This window comes from Sciurus carolinensis, chromosome 15 (genome assembly GCF_902686445.1).
Source record: "Sciurus carolinensis chromosome 15, mSciCar1.2, whole genome shotgun sequence".
NCBI lineage: Eukaryota > Metazoa > Chordata > Mammalia > Rodentia > Sciuridae > Sciurus > Sciurus carolinensis.
In genome coordinates this window covers 78,195,775-78,216,989 of record NC_062227.1, presented here as the reverse complement: position 1 = coordinate 78,216,989, position 21,215 = coordinate 78,195,775, and positions in this window count along the sequence as shown.

Sequence of the window (21,215 nt, the reverse complement as noted above, 5' to 3'; positions counted from 1 at the left end):
GCTGCCCCTTCTCCATGCTGCACTGTCACCATGTCACCATGCTCACTGTCACCACGCTCCCTGGTACACTGTCCCCAGGCTGCCCCTTCTCCATGCTGCACTGTCACCATGTCACCATGCTCACTGTCACCATGCTCCCTGGTACACTGTCCCCAGGCTGCCCCTTCTCCATGCTGCACTGTCACCATGTCACCATGCTCACTGTCACCACGCTCCCTGGTACACTGTCCCCAGGCTGCCCCTTCTCCATGCTGCACTGTCACCATGTCACCATGCTCACTGTCACCATGCTCCCTGGTACACTGTCCCCAGGCTGCCCCTTCTCCATGCTGCACTGTCACCATGTCACCATGCTCAGTGTCACCATGCTCCCTGGTACACTGTCCCCAGGCTGCCCCTTCTCCATGCTGCACTGTCACCATGTCACCATGCTCACTGTCACCATGCTCCCTGGTACACTGTCCCCAGGCTGCCCTTCTCCATGCTGCACTGTCACCATGTCACCATGCTCACTGTCACCACGCTCCCTGGTACACTGTCCCCAGGCTGCCCCTTCTCCATGCTGCACTGTCACCATGTCACCATGCTCACTGTCACCACGCTCCCTGGTACACTGTCCCCAGGCTGCCCCTTCTCCATGCTACACTGTCACCATGTCACCATGCTCACTGTCACCATGCTCCCTGGTACACTGTCCCCAGGCTGCCCCTTCTCCATGCTGCACTGTCACCATGTCACCATGCTCACTGTCACCACGCTCCCTGGTACACTGTCCCCAGGCTGCCCCTTCTCCATGCTGCACTGTCACCATGTCACCATGCTCACTGTCACCACGCTCCCTGGTACACTGTCCCCAGGCTGCCCCTTCTCCATGCTGCACTGTCACCATGTCACCATGCTCAGTGTCACCACGCTCCCTGGTACACTGTCCCCAGGCTGCCCCTTCTCCATGCTGCACTGTCACCATGTCACCATGCTCACTGTTACCATGTCACCATGCTCACTGTCACCACGCTCCCTGGTACACTGTCCCCAGGCTGCCCCTTCTCCATGCTGCACTGTCACCATGTCACTATGCTCACTGTCACCATGCTCCCTGGTACACTGTCCCCAGGCTGCCCCTTCTCCATGCTGCACTGTCACCATGTCACTATGCTCACTGTCACCATGCTCCCTGGTACACTGTCCCCAGGCTGCCCCTTCTCCATGCTGCACTGTCACCATGTCACCATGCTCACTGTTACCATGTCACCATGCTCAGTGTCACCATGCTCCCTGGTACACTGTCCCCAGGCTGCCCTTCTCCATGCTGCACTGTCACCATGTCACCATGCTCACTGTCACCACGCTCCCTGGTACACTGTCCCCAGGCTGCCCCTTCTCCATGCTGCACTGTCACCATGTCACCATGCTCACTGTCACCACGCTCCCTGGTACACTGTCCCCAGGCTGCCCCTTCTCCATGCTGCACTGTCACCATGTCACCATGCTCACTGTCACCACGCTCCCTGGTACACTGTCCCCAGGCTGCCCCTTCTCCATGCTGCACTGTCACCATGTCACCATGCTCACTGTCACCATGCTCCCTGGTACACTGTCCCCAGGCTGCCCCTTCTCCATGCTGCACTGTCACCATGTCACCATGCTCACTGTCACCATGCTGCCTGGTACACTGTGCACAGGCTGCCTCTTCTCCATGCTGCTGTCACCATGTCACCATGCTCACTGTCACCATGCTCCCTGGTACACTGTCCCCAGGCTGCCCCTTCTCCATGCTGCACTGTCACCATGTCACCATGCTCACTGTCACCATGCTGCCTGGTACACTGTGCACAGGCTGCCTCTTCTCCATGCTGCTGTCACCATGTCACCATGCTCACTGTCACCATGCTCCCTGGTACACTGTGCCCAGGCTGCCCCTTCTCCATGCTGCACTGTCACCATGTCACCATGCTCACTGTCACCACGCTCCCTGGTACACTGTCCCCAGGCTGCCTCTTCTCCATGCTGCTGTCACCATGTCACCATGCTCACTGTCACCATGCTCCCTGGTACACTGTCCCCAGGCTGCCCTTCTCCATGCTGCTGTCACCATGTCACCATGCTCACTGTCACCATGCTCCCTGGTACACTGTCCCCACGCTGCCCTTCTCCACGCTGCACTGTCACCATGTCACCATGCTCACTGTCACCATGCTCCCTGGTACACTGTCCCCACGCTGCCCTTCTCCACGCTGCACTGTCACCATGTCACCATGCTCACTGTCACCATGCTCCCTGGTACACTGTCCCCACGCTGCCCCTTCTCCACGCTGTACTGTAACCATGTCACAATGCTCATGTCACCATGCTCCTGGTACATTGTCCCCAGGTTGCCCCTTCTGCATGCTGTACTGTCAGTATGTCACCATGCTCACTGTCACCACGCTCCCTGGTACACTGTCCCCAGGCTGCCCTTCTCCATGCTGCTGTCACCATGTCACCATGCTCACTGTCACCATGCTCCCTGGTACACTGTCCCCACGCTGCCCTTCTCCACGCTGCACTGTCACCATGTCACCATGCTCACTGTCACCATGCTCCCTGGTACACTGTCCCCACGCTGCCCTTCTCCACGCTGCACTGTCACCATGTCACCATGCTCACTGTCACCATGCTCCCTGGTACACTGTCCCCACGCTGCCCCTTCTCCACGCTGTACTGTAACCATGTCACAATGCTCATGTCACCATGCTCCTGGTACATTGTCCCCAGGTTGCCCCTTCTGCATGCTGTACTGTCAGCATGTCACCAGCTCACTGTCACCATGCTCCCTGGTACACTGTCCCCAGGCTGCCCCTTCTCCATGCTACACTGTCACCATGTCACCATGCTCAATGTCACCACGCTCCCTGGTACACTGTCCCCAGGCTGCCCCTTCTCCATGCTGCACTGTCACCATGTCACTATGCTCACTGTCACCATGCTCCCTGGTACACTGTCCCCAGGCTGCCCCTTCTCCATGCTGCACTGTCACCATGTCACCATGCTCACTGTCACCATGCTGCCTGGTACACTGTCCCCAGGCTGCCCCTTCTCCATGCTGCACTGTCACCATGTCACCATGCTCACTGTCACCATGCTCCCTGGTACACTGTCCCCAGGCTGCCCCTTCTCCATGCTACACTGTCACCAGGTTACCGTGCTCACTGTCACCATGCTGCCTGGTACACTGTCCCCTGGTTGCCCCTTCTCCATGCTGCACTGTCACCATGTCACCATGCTCACTGTCACCATTCTCACTGTCACCATGCTCCCTGGTACACTGTCCCCAGGCTGCCCCTTCTCCATGCTGCACTGTCACCATGTCACCATGCTTCCTGGTACACTGTGCCCAGGCTGCCCCTTTTCCATGCTGTACTGTCACCATGTCACCATGCTCACTGTCACCATGCTCCCTGGTACACTGTGCCCAGGCTGCCCCTTCTCCATGCTGTACTGTCACCATGTCACCATGCTCACTGTCACCATGCTCACTGGTACACTGTGCCCTGGCTGCCTCTTCTCCATGCTGTACTGTCACCACGTCACCATGTTCACTGTCACTATGCTCCCTGATACACTGTCCCCAGGCTGCCCCTTCTCCATGCTGCACTGTCACCATGTCACCATGCTCACTGTCACCATGCTCCCTGGTACACTGTCCCCAGGCTGCCCCTTCTCCATGCTGCACTGTCACCATGTCACTATGCTCAGTGTCACCACGCACCCTGGTACACTGTCCCCAGGCTGCCCCTTCTCCATGCTACACTGTCACCATGTCACCATGCTCAATGTCACCATGCTCCCTGGTACACTATCCCCAGGCTGCCCCTTCTCCATGCTACACTGTCATCATGTCACCATGCTCACTGTCACCATGCTCCCTGGTACACTGTCCCCAGGCTGCCCCTTCTCCATGCTACACTGTCACCAGGTTACCGTGCTCACTGTCACCATGCTGCCTGGTACACTGTCCCCTGGTTGCCCCTTCTCCATGCTGCACTGTCACCATGTCACCATGCTCACTGTCACCATTCTCACTGTCACCATGCTCCCTGGTACACTGTCCCCAGGCTGCCCCTTCTCCATGCTGCACTGTCACCATGTCACCATGCTTCCTGGTACACTGTGCCCAGGCTGCCCCTTTTCCATGCTGTACTGTCACCATGTCACCATGCTCACTGTCACCATGCTCCCTGGTACACTGTGCCCAGGCTGCCCCTTCTCCATGCTGTACTGTCACCATGTCACCATGCTCACTGTCACCATGCTCACTGGTACACTGTGCCCTGGCTGCCTCTTCTCCATGCTGTACTGTCACCACGTCACCATGTTCACTGTCACTATGCTCCCTGATACACTGTCCCCAGGCTGCCCCTTCTCCATGCTGCACTGTCACCATGTCACCATGCTCACTGTCACCATGCTCCCTGGTACACTGTCCCCAGGCTGCCCCTTCTCCATGCTGCACTGTCACCATGTCACTATGCTCAGTGTCACCACGCACCCTGGTACACTGTCCCCAGGCTGCCCTTTCTCCATGATGCACTGTCACGGTGTCACCATGCTCATGTCACCACTGTGTACTGCCCACATTCTGTCTTGAAATATGCTGTAATGTCACAGTGGTAATGTCACCATGCTTTACTGAATTGTGCTGTGCTGTCCCCATCCTCATCCTGGTACACTGTCCCCAGGCTGCCCCTTCTCCATGCTGACCTGTCACCATGTCATCATGCTCACTCTCATCCTGTCCAGCCTCATCCTGTCCCCTACCCTCCAGACGTCCTCCACCTACACTGCCATCCCCACCAGGCCTGCTTCCCTGAGTCCGTAGTCTGGCTTGCGTTTGGATGGTTCCTGCTGAGAGACCCTGAGGTTGTTGGATTCAGGTCTCTCCTTATCCTCCTCACCCCAGGCTGGCTCTGTCTCCTGGATCCGTCCTACGAACCCGAGACCTTTCACTCAGGGATGAGTGGACGTTTGTGACAAAGCTGAGGTTTTGGGTGAAACGGTCTTACTCACCGTACCCACGGGCTCTGAGGGTGACCACCTCCTTCTGTGTGAGTGTGGAACCTCAGCGACACCTGGGCTCTGTTTATTTTAGAATCCAATGATGACACCCCACTTGTGAGTAGGCATAGCATCCTGTGAGGCATGGAGTGGGCAAGGGAAGATGCTGGGTGGGAGTGTGAGGGTCTAGGAGGCACGTGCCTTTCCCATGAGCGGCTCTGGGGAGCTTCTCTGGCGTCCCTGGGCAGCTCCCCTGTGCCCTCCGCTCACCCCTCCCGTGGTTCCTCTGCATGGGCCTTTCCTGAGCACGTGCGTGCACCTGCCTGAGGGAGGGAATACTGGTGTTTCTCCACTGGCCGCTGGGACTGGGGGCTGTCCTGTGAGGCCCCCTCCAGGCCAAGCTTCTTCACAGCAGGGGCATGGTTCTGAGAACTGGTGCCGGGTGAGGGGTCCCTGCTGGCGGTCAATGGGGCCCCTCCCGGGAGCTCAGCTGTCCCTGCTCGGTGCCCCTGGCTGAGAGGGTGACGGCCCTCCTCCACGTTCAAGGGGTGTGCAGAGACAGCTCTGCTTGGTACAGCTGCGGTGGGGCCTGTAGCACAAGGAGAGCACGGGTGGACGGGTGTCCCCATGACTCTGTCAAAAACACGAGCTGCCACTCTGACCGTGAAGTCAAACAGGACAAGAACCCTGTGGATGCAGCGAGCTGCCTGATGGGTGGCAGCCGAGGCCAGATTTGAGGAAAACAAATTTAGTGCTTGAAATTATATGATTTTCAGTAACTGATTATCTAGAGACGTCAGCCACTTTTGAACATTTAGAGTATTCTATTTTGCAACCTGTATAATAGGAAATGAAATAAGTTAATTTTTCTTCAATAACTGACAACACTCATTCAATTCAAGTCCTTCATTAAGAAGGACGCCTCTCACTTTTTGGGATTGATTTTGCAATCAAAACTGAGAAAGTAGTTCAATTTACCTCCTTCAAATACAGGCAGGTCTGAAGCCTGTGAGACCAGGCCATCGATGCTTTGGCCATAGACACGGTGTGGCCCTGGCCATGTCGAGAGTGCTGCAGCAAAGAGAGGAGAAAGGTGGGACAGGGGTACCTGCCGGCTGGCCAGTCGCTGCCTGCACCTTCTGCGGGAGCACAGGGCTCACTCAGAGGTCCTCTCTAGGACGGTCATGTTTTTTGTGGCAGTGAACTACAACTACGTGTGTACGTACGCGTTGCTCTCCTGGGAGGAGTGTTGAGAGAAGTGCATTTCACATGCACGTCAGCCATGGCCTGCCTGCAGGAGCAGATGCAGCCCGTGGAAGGATGCAGAAACCTCCACAGACCGACAGCTGTGGATACGCTCGTCTTTTCTGCTTTATTCTTATTACGTAAGATTATTTATGCAGCTGAAGCAAATAGGACTTTATTGCAGAGGATTCTCAGAGAGAAGATAAACTCATTTATTCTGAAATTAATGAAGTTGAATTGGACACCAGGGCTACGCTGTCGTAAATACTTTCATTATGGTCAGTAAGATTCCTGATGTTTTGCATGTCTCTCTGGATTTCTAATAGGCCCCAGGGACAAGTGGAATATCTTCTTCAGTATATCTGTTTGTCAGATGAAGGCAAGAGTAGAGAGTATATTAAAAAAAAGACAGTTACTAATTTATTTTTCAAATAACTTCGCAGCAACCTTGATGTAAAATATTTGCATGTGTTTGTGTTGGGCACAGGGAACTCTCACTTTTTCTTTTTTGTCTCAGAGGAAAAAAAATAATCTTAGGAGACACACTGGCTCTCCTGCCTCCTCCCATCTCACCAGGCTCCAGCACTCTTCCCTCAGCCTCTAGCGCCCACCTGTCTCTCCCCGCGGGTTTTTGTGCCTTGCTTTGACTGCATTGGGCAGGAAAGAGGAAATGCAGGAGGAAGTGGAATCAGAACCAATTATTTTAACTGTGCTGCATGAGATCTGGGGTTCTGGAACTGAGTGCTTCACTTTGCAACACTACCTTAAATACAGCAGCAGCAGAAGAGCTGATTCTGTTTGTTGGAAAGTAAATACTAACTTATTGAAAATAAACACTAACTACAGATGTTTAAATGGATGCTCTTGAATAAGCCATGCTTTAAATCCCAGAGAGGTGCTAAGGCTGCTGCAGGCGGCTGTGAAGAGCAGACAGGATGGAGAGGAAGGGTCAGCAACGAGGCAGCTCTTGTTAAAACAATATACGGATGGGACAAATGGAGGTGGAAGAGAAAAGGGGGGGTTTGGCCAGCCGTCTAACCCTGGAGGCGATGCAGGCCAGCCGCTGAGGAAGCCTTCACTTCCTCCAGTCCTCCCTCCAGCGCGCCCTGACCCAGAGGCACCTCTGCGGTCCTGGGTGGGCGAGCCTCTGCCTGATCCTCCAGCCCCTGCCTGATCCGTCTCTGAGCACTGACTTGATGATGGGCAGCGTGCCTGCTTCTGTCTTCTCACTCATGCGTCGACTCTACAACGAGAAGGAATTCACTGTAGTTTTACTGCTTTATCACCAATGTCACGACAGTGCCCAGCACATAATAGCTGCTAAGTAAGACAGAATGAGTGGGTGGATGGACACCTGACCGGGAGACTGCCATGGGCTCTGGGCTAAAACAACTGGAAACTGGCCAGTTTCAGGGGGATGGTTACCGAGCAGTTTCAAACAGTGGCCATTAGGAGCTAAGTTACCAAGTAAAATAAAGAAGAAGGGACAAAGGTGTACATTTATAAGGAGAAAAAGACAAAAAGAAAAATGAAGACTGAGATACTGGAAATGGGAGTAGCTGTGGATCTCGTTTCTGCAGCGTGGTGGGGAGATGGAGTCGACAAGCTCGAAGCCCATCGACAGATGGGAATGGGTATTCTAATTCCTGAGACTCTGAACGCTGGCTGAGCAAGCCCTGCAGCCAAGGAGCCAGAGCACAGGGACTGGAACGATTAACCTGTGAGAAGGAGGATGGGCCCTTGAGTGAGAAACGGAGGGGTGCTCGATTCTGTGGAATGGACACACTCACACTGAGTCTGGTGCTGTAGGAAACCCAGAGCGCAGCAGCAGAGCATGAGGTCTCTACACCACCAGAGCGCACGTACCACGGGTCAACCCTGAGGGGAGCCACCAACGCACGGCCCAGGAAGCGTGTGCTTCCAGAACCTGCAGTCATTACAAAGATGGAGCAAGACAGCATAAAAGACAAGAAAAATAAACAGAACTGATCAACAAACCCGTTATTTTAGGAAAAATTAACAAAACGGATGTCTTTAGTAGACTAGTAAATAGCAAATGAATAAAAGCAGGAATAAGTAAAGAGCCCAGCAGTGAATATAGTATAAAAAAGGAGGAGAGCTGTTCTCATCAGTAGGCTAATTAATTTGATAAATGGACACTCATGAGAAATAAATCTTTTAAAATCAGTATGATAGGAAATGCATAAATTTAGAAATTAACACAAGCAAAGTGAGACAAGTTCAAAAATAACAAGTAAAGATGCAGACTTGATAAATTCACTGGAATTAATTAATTAATTAATTAAGTCTAATATTTAATTATTCTAAATAATGATTAGGAATATTCTGGAAAAGTTGGAGTGTTGCTCACCTCATTCATTCCTCAACTACATGGGGACATGAGGACACTTAATGGGAGACCACTTAGAGAAATCTGGTGTCCAACAAAGAAACATTTCCAGTACCATCAGCAGAGGGCACATAATGGGACAAATTTATCACATGGGCCACGGAGATGAGCAGTCAAACCAGGAGCTCGCGACACATCCCTGTCATCCCCAGCGGGAGGAAGTTGCCAGCGTGGAAGGGCAGCAAGGAGGGAGCCTGCAGGGCCAGCTGGCTGAGGCCCAGAGCCCGGGACAAGCAGCAGTGGGTCCTGCTCCTCAGGGCAGGCTGAGCAGGGGGGCAAGAAGGACAGCGTTGGGAGAGCCCCCGGCAGGCTGGTGGGGAGGTGCTGTGAGCCTGCAGAGTTCCTTGCTCCGCAAGCTTGGCCCGCAGGGCCAGCCCCTCCTCGAGGGTGTGCACACGATGGTACAAGTCGGTGACGCCTGGACGCTTGGCTTAGACCCTTCCTGGAGACCAGGAGGCCCTGAGCTGGCAGAGGGCCCAGGGCACGTGGGCCCCACCTGCCTGTCTCCTTTTCCACTTGTCTTTCCCAGGAAGTGCATCGGCAGCCAGGTGAAGACGTGCGAGCGACCTAACCTGCCCAGCTGACTTGGGGGAGGCTGTGCAGGACATCCAGGCTCAGAACAGATCCTTTACCATCGGAGGGAACAGCTTCCTCTTCTAGCTGAACAGTCCCTAAACCTCGATCAGTCCCCACCCTCTTCTTGGTCAAAAGATGGTTTGGTCCAAACATCGTGATTTCCCTCCCTCCCAGGATTCCACGGATGGTGGCCCCATGGCTGAACTCCTGCTTGAGAATCCTGCTCCTACTGACTGTGTGGGAGCCTCCACAGTGTGGGAGTCGGTTCCAGAAAACTGCTGGCCTGACCTCCTGGTGCCTCCACGAGACTCCGAGGCTGACCCTGTGGAAGGAGAGGCTGCGGCAGGACTTGATGAAACCCGTGACTGTGGCCCTGGAGAAGCCCAGCTCCCTAGGGAAGGGACACTGGAAGGTCCTCTCTCGTTCCATCAGGAGCCCCTGGAAGTGCCAGGAGGCAGCCTGGGTCTGCAGGCAGGTGGTTGTCTAGGAGGATTTATCCTCACACACTGGGGCAGAGGCCTGTCCTTCCTATGGTCATGTATCAAAGGAAGGGCTCTCAGGTCCTTGAATGGCACTTTGGAGTGTAAGACAAATTCATGATCCTAAGATCCCTCCGTAAATGCTTTAAGAAAGGGAGGTCAGGAGCTATCCTCAGGTGGGACATCAATTCTAGAAGCCTAAAGTTTTTGAGGGCATTTTTTGGGGTGGCTGGGGTCACCTCTGGGACATAGCTCTGAGCTGCCAGAAGCCTTGAGAGACCATCTTAGGGCTGGGAGTGGTACTGTCCTCAAAATAAGAACATGATTCTGGATGAGATTTTAGCACACATGGTTCACATCAAGAGTAGTGAACCATCCTGAGTGTACAGAGCTAGTCCGTCACACGAATATTAGTGCTTTTAAAACACTACAGCCCTCTGTCACCCACTGGCATTTAATAATTGCAAAGGAGCATGGCCTGTGTGCACATGAGATAGGAACCCTTCTTCCAGTGTGTGAAGGGTGGGTTCTGCTCTTTGTGGTGGTGGTCAAGGGCCACAGGGTGTCCACAGGGAAAGGGTTGTCCTGGCGCAGACTCTACGTTCTCAGGAAACGGAAGTGTGGGAGATTCACTAGAGAGAGAATCACCGCCTGTGGCCTCCTGCGTGCAGGCAGAGGGAGGCGTTCGGGGCATGTCACCGGGGCCGTGAGCCTGCTGACCCCGCTTGCACGTCTAGGCCTTCTTGTCCACTCACAACTTTACGTAAGTGAAGGGAGTGACGTGCCTCGTGTCCTGCCGACAGTGGGTGAACAGCACCATGGTTCTGTGAAACGAAATTGCATATACCCACAAGGTATATGATACGTAAGCTATAAATAACTGACATACCATATTAATGTAGACTCAGTTGCTGCATAAATTTGACATTAATGAATTTGTCTGCTTCTGTGACTAGCAGCCAGAAGAAAAACAATGCAGTTAGGAGAATGAGGAAGGAATTTACAAATACCAAGAGTAATTATTTGTGGGATTATTAATGTTCTCTCTGCACGGTTTGTAAATTTTAAATTAAGTTGTGGACACGTTAAAGATCATTAACTAACCTTCAAAGTACAAAAAATCTTCAGCAAACTTTTTTTAAATATATTTTGTGTATGATAAAATGTGCAGATGGCAAATGTAATTTGAGGAGTTTTGGCACTGCCTTATCAACATATGAAATGTTTCCATCACTCTGGAAAGTTCCCTCCTGCTCCCTTCTATATTATTGATGCCCTTCCCAAGAGAGCCGCTGTTTCGATTTTTATCATCACCAGGGCGTAGCTGTCAAAGTCCAGAATCCATACAAATGCACTCATACAGTTTGAATTCTTGTGTCTGACTTGGCTCAGGATCATGTCTACGAGGTTCCTCTGTGTTGTGTCATGTATTTTGTATTATATTTTATTTTTCCCTTTCACCATGGGCAGGTATTCCACTGCATAAAATATGATTTTTCTGTCCCCTCACATGTTGGTGCACATTTGTGTGTTTGGTTGTTGTCCACTTGGGATGTGATGAAATAAACTATGACTTCTCCTCTGCAAATCTTCCAAATCTTTGGTTGACATATGCTTTCCCTATTTTTTTTTTTTTTGAGTAAAGACCTAGAAATGGATTTGTTGGACCCACAGGTTAAGGGTATGTTTAAGAAATTGCCAGGTAATTTTCCAAAGTGGTGTAGCTGTTCCTTCCCCACCAGCAGCCTAGAGAGCGGGGGCTCCTCTGGAGGGACAGACTGGCAGGCGTGGTAAGTGCTGGCTGTTGACCAGTGAGTGTGCGGCAGTGGCACCCAGGGGTTTTGTGTGTTGTGTGTCTTTTTGATGACAAGTGTGTGTCTTCCCCTCACACTGTGGCCACTCGCAGAGCTTCTTTCTTTCCTTTTTTTTGTTTTGTTTTGTGGGAAAGGATCTGCTCAAGTTTTCACAATCTAAAAGAGTGGGCTCGTTTTTCCTTTTATTATTGAACTTTCGGGGTTTTCTGCACATTTTGTTCCAGATTCCCGCATGGTGACCCTCTCCCCCATTCTGAATCGCCACCTTCTATGCTCTTGATGGAGCCTTGGGAAGCGCAGAATTTTTACAGTTTCATCAAGTGACTTCCTCATTCTTCATCTCTCATGGTTTGTGTTTTCTGTGGCCTGAGGAATCTGTCCAACTCACAAAGATGTTCCCCTCTGTTTTAGAGCCTTTATATTTTTAGGTTTTACCTTATACACAACATTTCAAAATAAATCTGTGTAATAGCAGCTGGGACATCAGGAACGCACTCGCCAGAGTGCGGAAGCCCGGTGCCACCATCCTGGGTGTGGAGTGGATGAGAAGAAAGAGCTGCTGATTACTTTGGCCTCATTTTGTAGCCCTGGCACTCCGAGGGGACGTGGCTAGGAAACGGGTGACTCTTTCTAGAGACAGGAACTTTCTTCATAGGACTCGGGGGTCTTTGGCACCGTTCAGCACACGGGGCAGAAGAAGCCTTCTCTCGCAGTGCCTGGCCGGGTGGAGGGTGGGACGGGGCAGGCGCTCCATCCGAGAATGAGGCCTGGCCCGGGGCCTCCGAGAGGCGGCTCTGCTCCAGGAAGACAGACGTCACGCGCACCGCCTCCCTTCCCTGTTCCCAGCGTGTTTTTTGGTCACACACTGAGGCGTCTCCCCTCAGACTTTGGAAACATAAGGGCTTTGTTTTACACGGGAAGAGTGCCACCCAAGAAGGCATCTTGGTGGAGAGAAGACCCTAAGGAAGCACCGCGGCGTCCGGCGTCTGGCAGGAAGCTCGGGTCTCGGCTTCCTGGTGGACACGGGCCTTCCTCTGGCCGGCCCGCAGGTGGCCTTCTGTGGAGGAGCTCTCCCTCAGAGCAGTGGATTCACGGTCAGGGTCCGGGCTGCCCAGAAGCCCGAAGCTCGTCAGATGCGCTGGCCGGGCCCTGGCTCTGTCGCAGTCTGTGTTTGCAATTTGCTTCTGTGAGGCTTTCAGAGAGGGTCGCGGGGAAGATTTTGGCAGTAGAAATTTCAATTTTCTGTGATAAAATTTTAAACGAATACTCTCACGTCAGCAAGAGGACTCCTTCTGGTGTGCTCAAGTACGTCTGCTCTCATGAAGACGGAGCCACAGCGTTGGCACCGGCAGCAGAAGGTGCTGCCCGCGTGGCTTCTTCTGTGCTTCGGTGACCCTGGTGCTGCCTGTCACAGGCCTGCTCCTCCACAGCTCTGTGAGAGGAATCTGGAGCGTATTTCAGAAGTGCAGCGAGCTGGTCCCAAGGACTGACGCAACTTGTCTTCTGTTCTCACATTCCAAAGTCCCATCCTTGGGGGATGCTGCTGCACCCCGCCAAGCGTCCTGGAGTGTGAAATCCGCTGTTGTCTAACTGTCGCGAGTTTCCTCTTCATGAGAGTTTCTCCATTCAAGCTGCTGCGTTTGGGTCCTCATTATACCCACGGGCCTCACGTGTTTGCCAGGCTCAGGGTGCTGGTGGGAGGTGGAGGACCCGTACGAGGTGTGGCAGTGAAAGGAGGCGAGGTGACCGGATGTGCCCTGGAAGGGGAAGACCCCAGCCCCTCTTCTCCCTCTTTGCTTCCCAGTTGCCACGAGGCGACCAGGCCTGTGCTGTGTGCTCCTGCCTGATGGGCTGTGCTGCCACAGGCTCAAAGCTCCGACCCGGAGCCACAGCAAGCCAGTCCTCCTTGCCTCAGTACTGTCCTGGCGATGGAGAGGTAACTAGCACAGAGGCCAACGCCTGAGTGGGTCAGCGAGGCCGGGCAAGGTTGTCCTCTGCTGCAGCGAGAACTGCATTTTCCTCCAACTTTGGAGGAATAGATGGAGTGACGGAGATTTTTCTTTTCAGATAAATACTCAGCTTTAAAGATATTTTAGTGGTGAGCTATAAAACCTTCCCTAGTCCTTGGTTTGTCCCATGGGAGAAAACCCTGCTGCAATCACAGCAAGAGGAAGGAATGGGCCACAGTCATGGTGCTGCACTTAGTGGTGACTTCACCTGGTCAAGGGCAAGTGTTGTTTTTCATGAAGTGGGAACGCTGACCTGTTCCCAGGGTGGCACTGAGGCATGAACGATGGGATCACATGTGGGAAGTGCATGTGGGAGTCTAAGTTCCCTGGCATCCTCCTGCATTTTATCACGAATTATTAGGATGAAAGAGGGAAAAAGCAAAAACGCAGGAGCAACACAGGAGCATGGTTTTTGCTGGTTCTTGCAGGAGGTCTCGAGTTAAAGTGATGGACGGCTCGTTACAAAGAACCCATCAGTTCCAGGAACAACCTGGGATGCAGGTGGGGAGTGGCTGGGGGGTATGTAGGGACGGCTCCCATGGTACAGGCCAGAGCAGGTGACCCTGAGCAGAGCAGCTGAAGCAGCATCCTCAGCCTGGAGCAAGAGCTTGGCAGGGGTTCCCTGGAGGGCAGAGGCGGAGAAGGGCTGCCAGTGCCTGGAGTACCAGGCCGGGGTGGGCAGGAAAAGGGCCACCGAACACATTCAGGATAGGGAGGGGGACACACATGGGAAGAGTCAGGGGGTGAGGTCAATACGGCTGCTGCCATAGGTCAAGGGACTGTCACTGAAGACCTCAGCCTCGAGGTGGCTTAGAGCCTCACAGGAAGGCGCTGGCAGAATCCCACCTGCTCACTTCTCCAGCAGAAGCGGGGCCTCCAGGAGGCCAAGAAAGCTCAGCGGCCTGTGTCTGCACAGGTGTGGCCGCCACCACGGCCCGGACAATGGCTCTCCTGATTGTCACAGTACATTTTCTCAGTTGACTCTTGAAGGGAAGGGACCTTGGGGAACATGGTCACTCCTGGTCGCCCAGAGGCACCCATGGGGGACCAGGCACTCAGGATGTTCTGCAGCATTTAACTTTTCGCTGGCTGTGTGGTGGAGGCTGTGATGAAATCTCGGCTGCTGTGCGAGGGTCTCATGCCAGGCGGGTCGGCCTCTAAGCCCAGGTCTCTCCGACCCCTCTGCCTGGCTCTTTTATGCCTATGCATTCACCAGTTTCTCTGCATATTTGGGCTAATGCCAACTGCTGGTAAACAATGAGTTATTAATTCTATGCTGACGTTTTATATTCACTAAGCTTTTTGTTTTCCTTCTAAATTTTCTGGTGAAATAGTATCTACCTAAGAACATTAAGGTGCAGTTGTGGAACAATATGACCCAAACCACATTGATTAACACTTGGGCGACTTTACTGATGAGGTTAACAAGCAATCCCAGCCCCCTTCTGTCCTTGCTCTGTGTAAATCATTTTTGCCTACCTGAACTCTTTCATGCATGTACATATTCCTTGAGGTCCGGGATCCTGTCCGGCAGTTCTTTAGAGCACACTAGGATTTTATAAATAGGATTGAGACAATCCCTATGTAAGGTGTTGCAGGTGGACACACACCTTTCTTCTCTAGTTGAACCCCGATTCAAAGGAGACAGACATCACTAACCTATGTACATGTATGATTACATGGATGGTGTGAATCTACATCATGTGCAACCACAGAAACTAAAAGATGTACCCCATTTGTGTACAATGAATCAAAATGCAGTCTGTAAAAATAAAACACACTTACTGCATTTCTATGAGGGTATTTATTTAAATATTGTTCCAAATGCTATTTTCTTTTCATCCGATATGTTACCATACATTCTTACATATTTAAGCTGTTAATCTATTAAATGACTTATTTTTCCATGTACATTTTTTCATGTATATAGTATGTACAAAAATAGAGACATTGCTTCATCCAACTTCAGTTATGGAAACCATTTAATCTTCTCTTTGGAGAAGTCTTTCTTAAGAATACTCTACTGGGGACAAATATTAGAAAAAAAATCATCAAATTTCTCTTATGATTCAGCACTGTGAACCCTGTGGGTTTGGCTGAAGTTTTAAAGCTGAGTGCATTGTATTTCTAAGACTCACCAACATTTATACTGCTATTGCTTGTAGGATTGTATACTTTTCTCATCAATTTTAATAAACAACCAGGAACAAGTTGTACCTCGTGAGCATCTAATGACATATTCAGTACATCTTGACTCAGCAAAAGTGCCTGAGTCTTTTCGACAAGGCAAGCATTTGGCTGTAATACAAGTGAGTGAACGGTGCAGATAATTCAAAGTCAGGAATAGAGCTGGGTCCCAGACTTCAGTGAGCAGCAAGATAATTGGTGATAATGCTGTCAGCCTCTTTGAGATGTGCAAATCTTCTACCAAAATCCCACCCTTGCCTCACCTCCATGCTCAGTTCCAGAAACAAATCCCACAGTTGCAGTTTGGCTGGATGTCCACTCTACAGAGTTTTCTAGAATGCCTAATGTGAACTAATGTGACCAAGTTGAAAAGTAGTTTTCTTGGAGGGGGACTAGGGGATTTGGCTTCAGGGCCCTGAGGCTGTTGCACTTGCTTGCTGAGTGTGCTAGGTGCAGGGCTCACCTGTTGGCATCACTGTCCTATTCTTGCTGGTTCCTTGACTTGTTACCACGTTTGCTGTTTGTTCAAAAGTGCCAAACCCTGGGTTCCTTTCCTGTCCCACACTCATGGCATGTGTAGTCACTCATCTATCCCTGCTGGGTTACCTCCTTGTGTTGTGGGAACATAGGAAACCTACAAGAACTCGAAGCTCTGCCATAAGTAATGAAGTCCATTGTCCTGACCCAGGAGTCTTTTATCTTCCTCCAGCATTCATGAACTAGTAACAGGTGAGCGCTCTGCTTCTAAGGTGGGCAAAATATCAGACCCTTCATATTTTACAAAGTAATTTGCTTTGTTTATGGCTATTATAATGCTTCTCTTCTGTAGCAATCAATATCAACAATACTAAAGACCACAGCAAAACATTTTTATCACTTCCTGTCCCAGGTGTGGCATGTGCGGGCTTTGCACTGAAGTCTCTATGGTAGTATGGCTATGTGCAATGGGACGTGAACAAGTCCTGAGGGGCAGCTAAAGCCCGCTATGAAGGTTCTGTGATGTCACCAAAGTCCCAGGGTCCTGTCACTGTTAGCATGTGACTCTGTTTTTTTCTACTTTCTTCTCCAACTTTTGATATATCACTCCCTGATATGCTTTTAGCTTCTTGCTTCACTTAGGAAATCGGAGAGCTCTGGGGTCAATCTCCACATTTCCTCCAGGCCCACCAGATTTGGCCTTCTCATCCATCACTACCAGTGCTTCCTGAGCTGCAGACCCTGGGCTAGCTTGGTGCCATTACCTAGACACTTGGCAATTCCCAGGTCTCTCTGAGAACAGATGAATTAGAACTCTGGAAGGGCTCCCCCAGTAGAATGCAAGCTCCATGCTTGTCCTTTTGCTCCAGTTGACACCGAGAACAGTGACTGCGCACTGTAGGTTTTTGATGACGTGTGCTGACTTGACAGTTTCCCTCTCATGGCCATGAAGCAGGGCACTTCCTCCAATAATCCACACTTACATTCCAACAAGAAAAGGAAGATAAAAACAAAGAGGAAGAGGAAGAGGAAGAGGTGAAGATGGAGAAGGAGGGAGGATGGAGAGGTGGGACTGAGCTCTGGTCTCTGGCTCCGTCCTGTGACTGTCAATGATCATATGAACTGCTAATGACCCTAAATTCCTCTTGATTAATTCAATCAACTAACACCTGTTTTTTCAACACTAATCTTGATAAAATATTATGTTAGATGCTATGAATGAATATGTTTGACACTTTTTGCCATTATGAATTCTACATTCCAATAGTCACTGAAAGATATAATCACATGAAAAGATGACTAATAAATTCATTACCCAAGAAGTCTATATTTTCAGAATTCAGAGGAAGAGACCATCTGGGCTGGCCCAAGAAGATATTGGAGAAGAGGTGGGATTTTATCTGGGTTTGGAGAATGGGCCCATGGGAAGAATAGGGAGGGGAGGTTTGGTTGGCAAGAAAACCATCTGTGTCTTGGCAGAAATGTTGGGCGTCCTTGGGCAGGACGGAATCTGAGAAATAGTCCTGGAGAGATTAATCATAATCTTAATGCATACTGACACAAATAGAGATGGATGATTTTTAATAAGCATGCTGTTGGTAGATTCCCAATTAGTAAGGTGGATGAATGTGAATTCATAGGCATTGCAACTCATTAATAAGCAGAAAATTCTTTGCGTGGTAAAGTCAGGGATGCAGAACCCTCTGGGGCAAGGACCGTGATCTTCGACGATAGTTATTCTCCTACACCTCCTGCACTCTACCTCCAGAGCCTCAATTTGTTGGATAGACTGAAGTTGAATGCGTCAGGCTTTAGAAACTGTCACTTATGTAGTGACTTTTTACAAGTTATCAATGTCTTTAAAAAACAGGTTTGTTTGTGTGTGCTCTTTACGTTCTGTGCAATTCCAGATGCCGTGGTTTGTTCTAAGGACAGCCCCTGGTGCTACTGTGTCCACAGCTAGTTGGCAGGGTGACTGCAAATCACCACCCTGGGCTGGTTACCAGGCCCAGTCACCCTGCCAAGTTTCTCAAACCTGTCTTAGAGGACTTCTGATCCATAGGGGCCCCAACCCATGCAATGCAGTGTAGACAGCTGCACCTAGTTCTTGACACTCAGGCCAGAAGCAAGAGCTCTATGCAGTTGATGGGAAAATTCCCATTTTCCATCCACCTGGGCAGGTAGAGGACTCATAGTTTTTGCCACAGGTGGGTAGCACCACGTGTGTTCACCTAGAGGTCGTCTTTCACTACTTGCTCCCTGCTTGGTGAGGTCGGCTTGGTGAGAGAGCCCCTAGTTGTCCTCTGGAAGATGGTCCTGAAGCAGGTGGTGCAGCAGAGCAGGAGTGTGCAGTGCACAGGCATCCGAGTGGAGGAGCCTGTGAGCAGGGTCACCTTCCCCACTGCTCCGGTGGAGGCACAGCTCCCCAGGACCCTGCCTTGATCCTCAGCCTACTCACTGGGCTGTCTGTGCCATGGGCGTCATTTGGGCTGAAACCTTCACCTGCTCCCCTGGTGTGTTATTTGATGCAGCAGATGTATTTCAAAGAGCAAAACAATTCTCATTTCAGAAAGTACCAGCTGTGTATCCCTTCCCTTTCCAGCATCTCAGGGAACATGGGACGTGCAGGGAGGGACTGACACTCCTTGCTGGTGCTCAGAGACATGGTTGTTGTTATGGTTGAGATATTAGGTGTCCCCTGGAACGCTTATGCGTGAGACAATCCAGGAAGTTTTAGAGGAGAAACGAGAGCCTTAACCCAATCAGTGAATTAATCTGGATAGGATTAACTGAGTGGTAATTGAAGGCGGGTAGGATATGACTGGAGTGGGTGGTTCATTGGGGCTATGACTTTGGGGTATATACTTTGTATCTGGTGAGTGGAGTTTCTCTCTCTACTTCCTGAGCATTATGTAAGCTGCTTCCCTCTACCACACTCTTCCACCATGATGTTCTGCCTCACCTTCTGCCCCAAGAAATGGAGCCTGCTATCTAGGGACTGAGACCTTTGAAATGGCAAGCCTCCAAATAAACTTTTCCTCCTCTAAAATTGTGTTGGTTAGGTCTTTTAGTCACAGCAGTGAAAAAGGTGACTAAATAGTTAAAGTGGCCAGATTAAAGTGAGTGTTGAGTAAATACGTGGTATTCAGAAGCTGAACAAGCTCTTGGCTCTGATGCCCCAATTTGAATGTTCTTTGCACCCTGAGAGTTGGGGGAGGTGAGGAGTCATGTGCTCCTGGCTCTTTACCCTTGCGGGTGTCCTCTGATACTGTGGGTGTCCCTACTTCCTTCTGGACTCACTTTTCAGTCTCACAAAGCCCTTCTGTGGCTCTAAGTCCTCAATTGTCTGTTTTCAACTTGGGTCTGGGCTTCCCACCTTACTCCAAAAGCCATGGTCCACACACAAAAACACCTGAAATCAGAGGTGGGAGAAAAGTTAGGAATCCCTCCGGCTGGGACCACCACTCTCTTCTTAACTAGGAAGATGGCGGATGGCTAGTGCTCTCCTAGCTCCTGTACAGGCACTGAGAAGACTGCACCAGCCAGGCCTGTCATGGCCAGCAGGGCCATGTGACTCCTTCTTGTCAACAGACGCAGAGAAGTGGTATGGGAACTTCTCATCTGAGGCATGTTGGCACTCGTGTGAGTTTTCTAAGTTCTTTACTTCTCCCTGTTGGAACAACCCAGGTTGCCACATGCTGAGATAAATGCAGTCTGCATCCCTGAGTCGCCAGAGCGATGCCCCGGAGCTCCTTGCTGCTGTGTGAGTGAGAAAATGCACTTCTGTTAAACTACTGAGTTTGGGTTTACTTGTTAGTGAGGCAGAGTCTGCTTATTCTGACTAATTTAGAAGTCATCACACCTGTTTTTCCCAAGGGATAAGCCCAACAAATCCTACATTACTTCTCTAGGGATACAGCCAGTAAATGAGCTTTATAATCAGGCACTGTTGGAAGATGCTAGGAAGAAATTTGAAGAAATGTGAGATTGTCCAGAAATATAATTGTTTATAAATGAAAAGGATAGACTTAGAGAACTAAGACAGTGTTAACTAGAAGTTCTACCTGGAAAAGTTCCCATATATAAGGTAGAAAAGAATTCATACCTACAGATTCACAAGTAAGTAACTTACTTGGGGGTGAAAGGATGCACACAAATTTATAAGACCAGGACTCTTATGAAGAGGAAGGAAGAGGGTAGAGAAAGCTAAAAGCAAAATCCAAAACAAACTTATGAAAACCTGCATGGATCCATTCATCAGGAGGTGTAGAGTCCTCCGTTCTCCCCAGACTCTCATCAGATGCTCAGTGAACTGCATCATGGTGTTAGACGGTGCGGGAGGGGCGGAATAAAGAAAAGCGGAGCCTGGCAATGCACCAAGCGCCCTTCAGTCTCCAGCATGGTGTGGTCCATTCTGTAAAGAACCAAGGCCAGGAAGACTCCCTTTCCTGAATCGTTCATAACAGTAGCTTCCAGGGGGGCAGCGGGCCCTGTCTCCTCAGGCTATGCACGCAACCCCTTCTTCTTTGCAGATGAGACCTGAGCCGAGCTTTTCTCGCTGTTGGAGGGACAAACAGAGGAGGGGGACGGAATTCCCCAGGCTGCGGCACCCTTCCAACCCAGACCTTTCTGACTCTGAGCCTGGCTTCTGCCTGACTGAGAAATGGCCCCGGGGCACAGGTTAGGGATGTGACTGTCCTGCCCGGCTTGGGTGAACAAGCAAAGGTGACATCCAGCATTTCTAGTCCAGTGAATTTGTGCCCCAGCTAAAACTGTATATCCTCTCTCCTGATTCTGATTCCATAATTTAATTCGAAATTGACACTTAAATGCTTTGTTAATCATACACAATGAATTTTGGGGTTAAACAAAGATTATTGTCATTCTTTGCACTTTACTTGTTGATTATGAAATACAAGACCGTGGGAGCTGGCACAATTCTAAAAGTGAAGTGTACAAAGTCTACCCTGGTGTTTAACTCTAG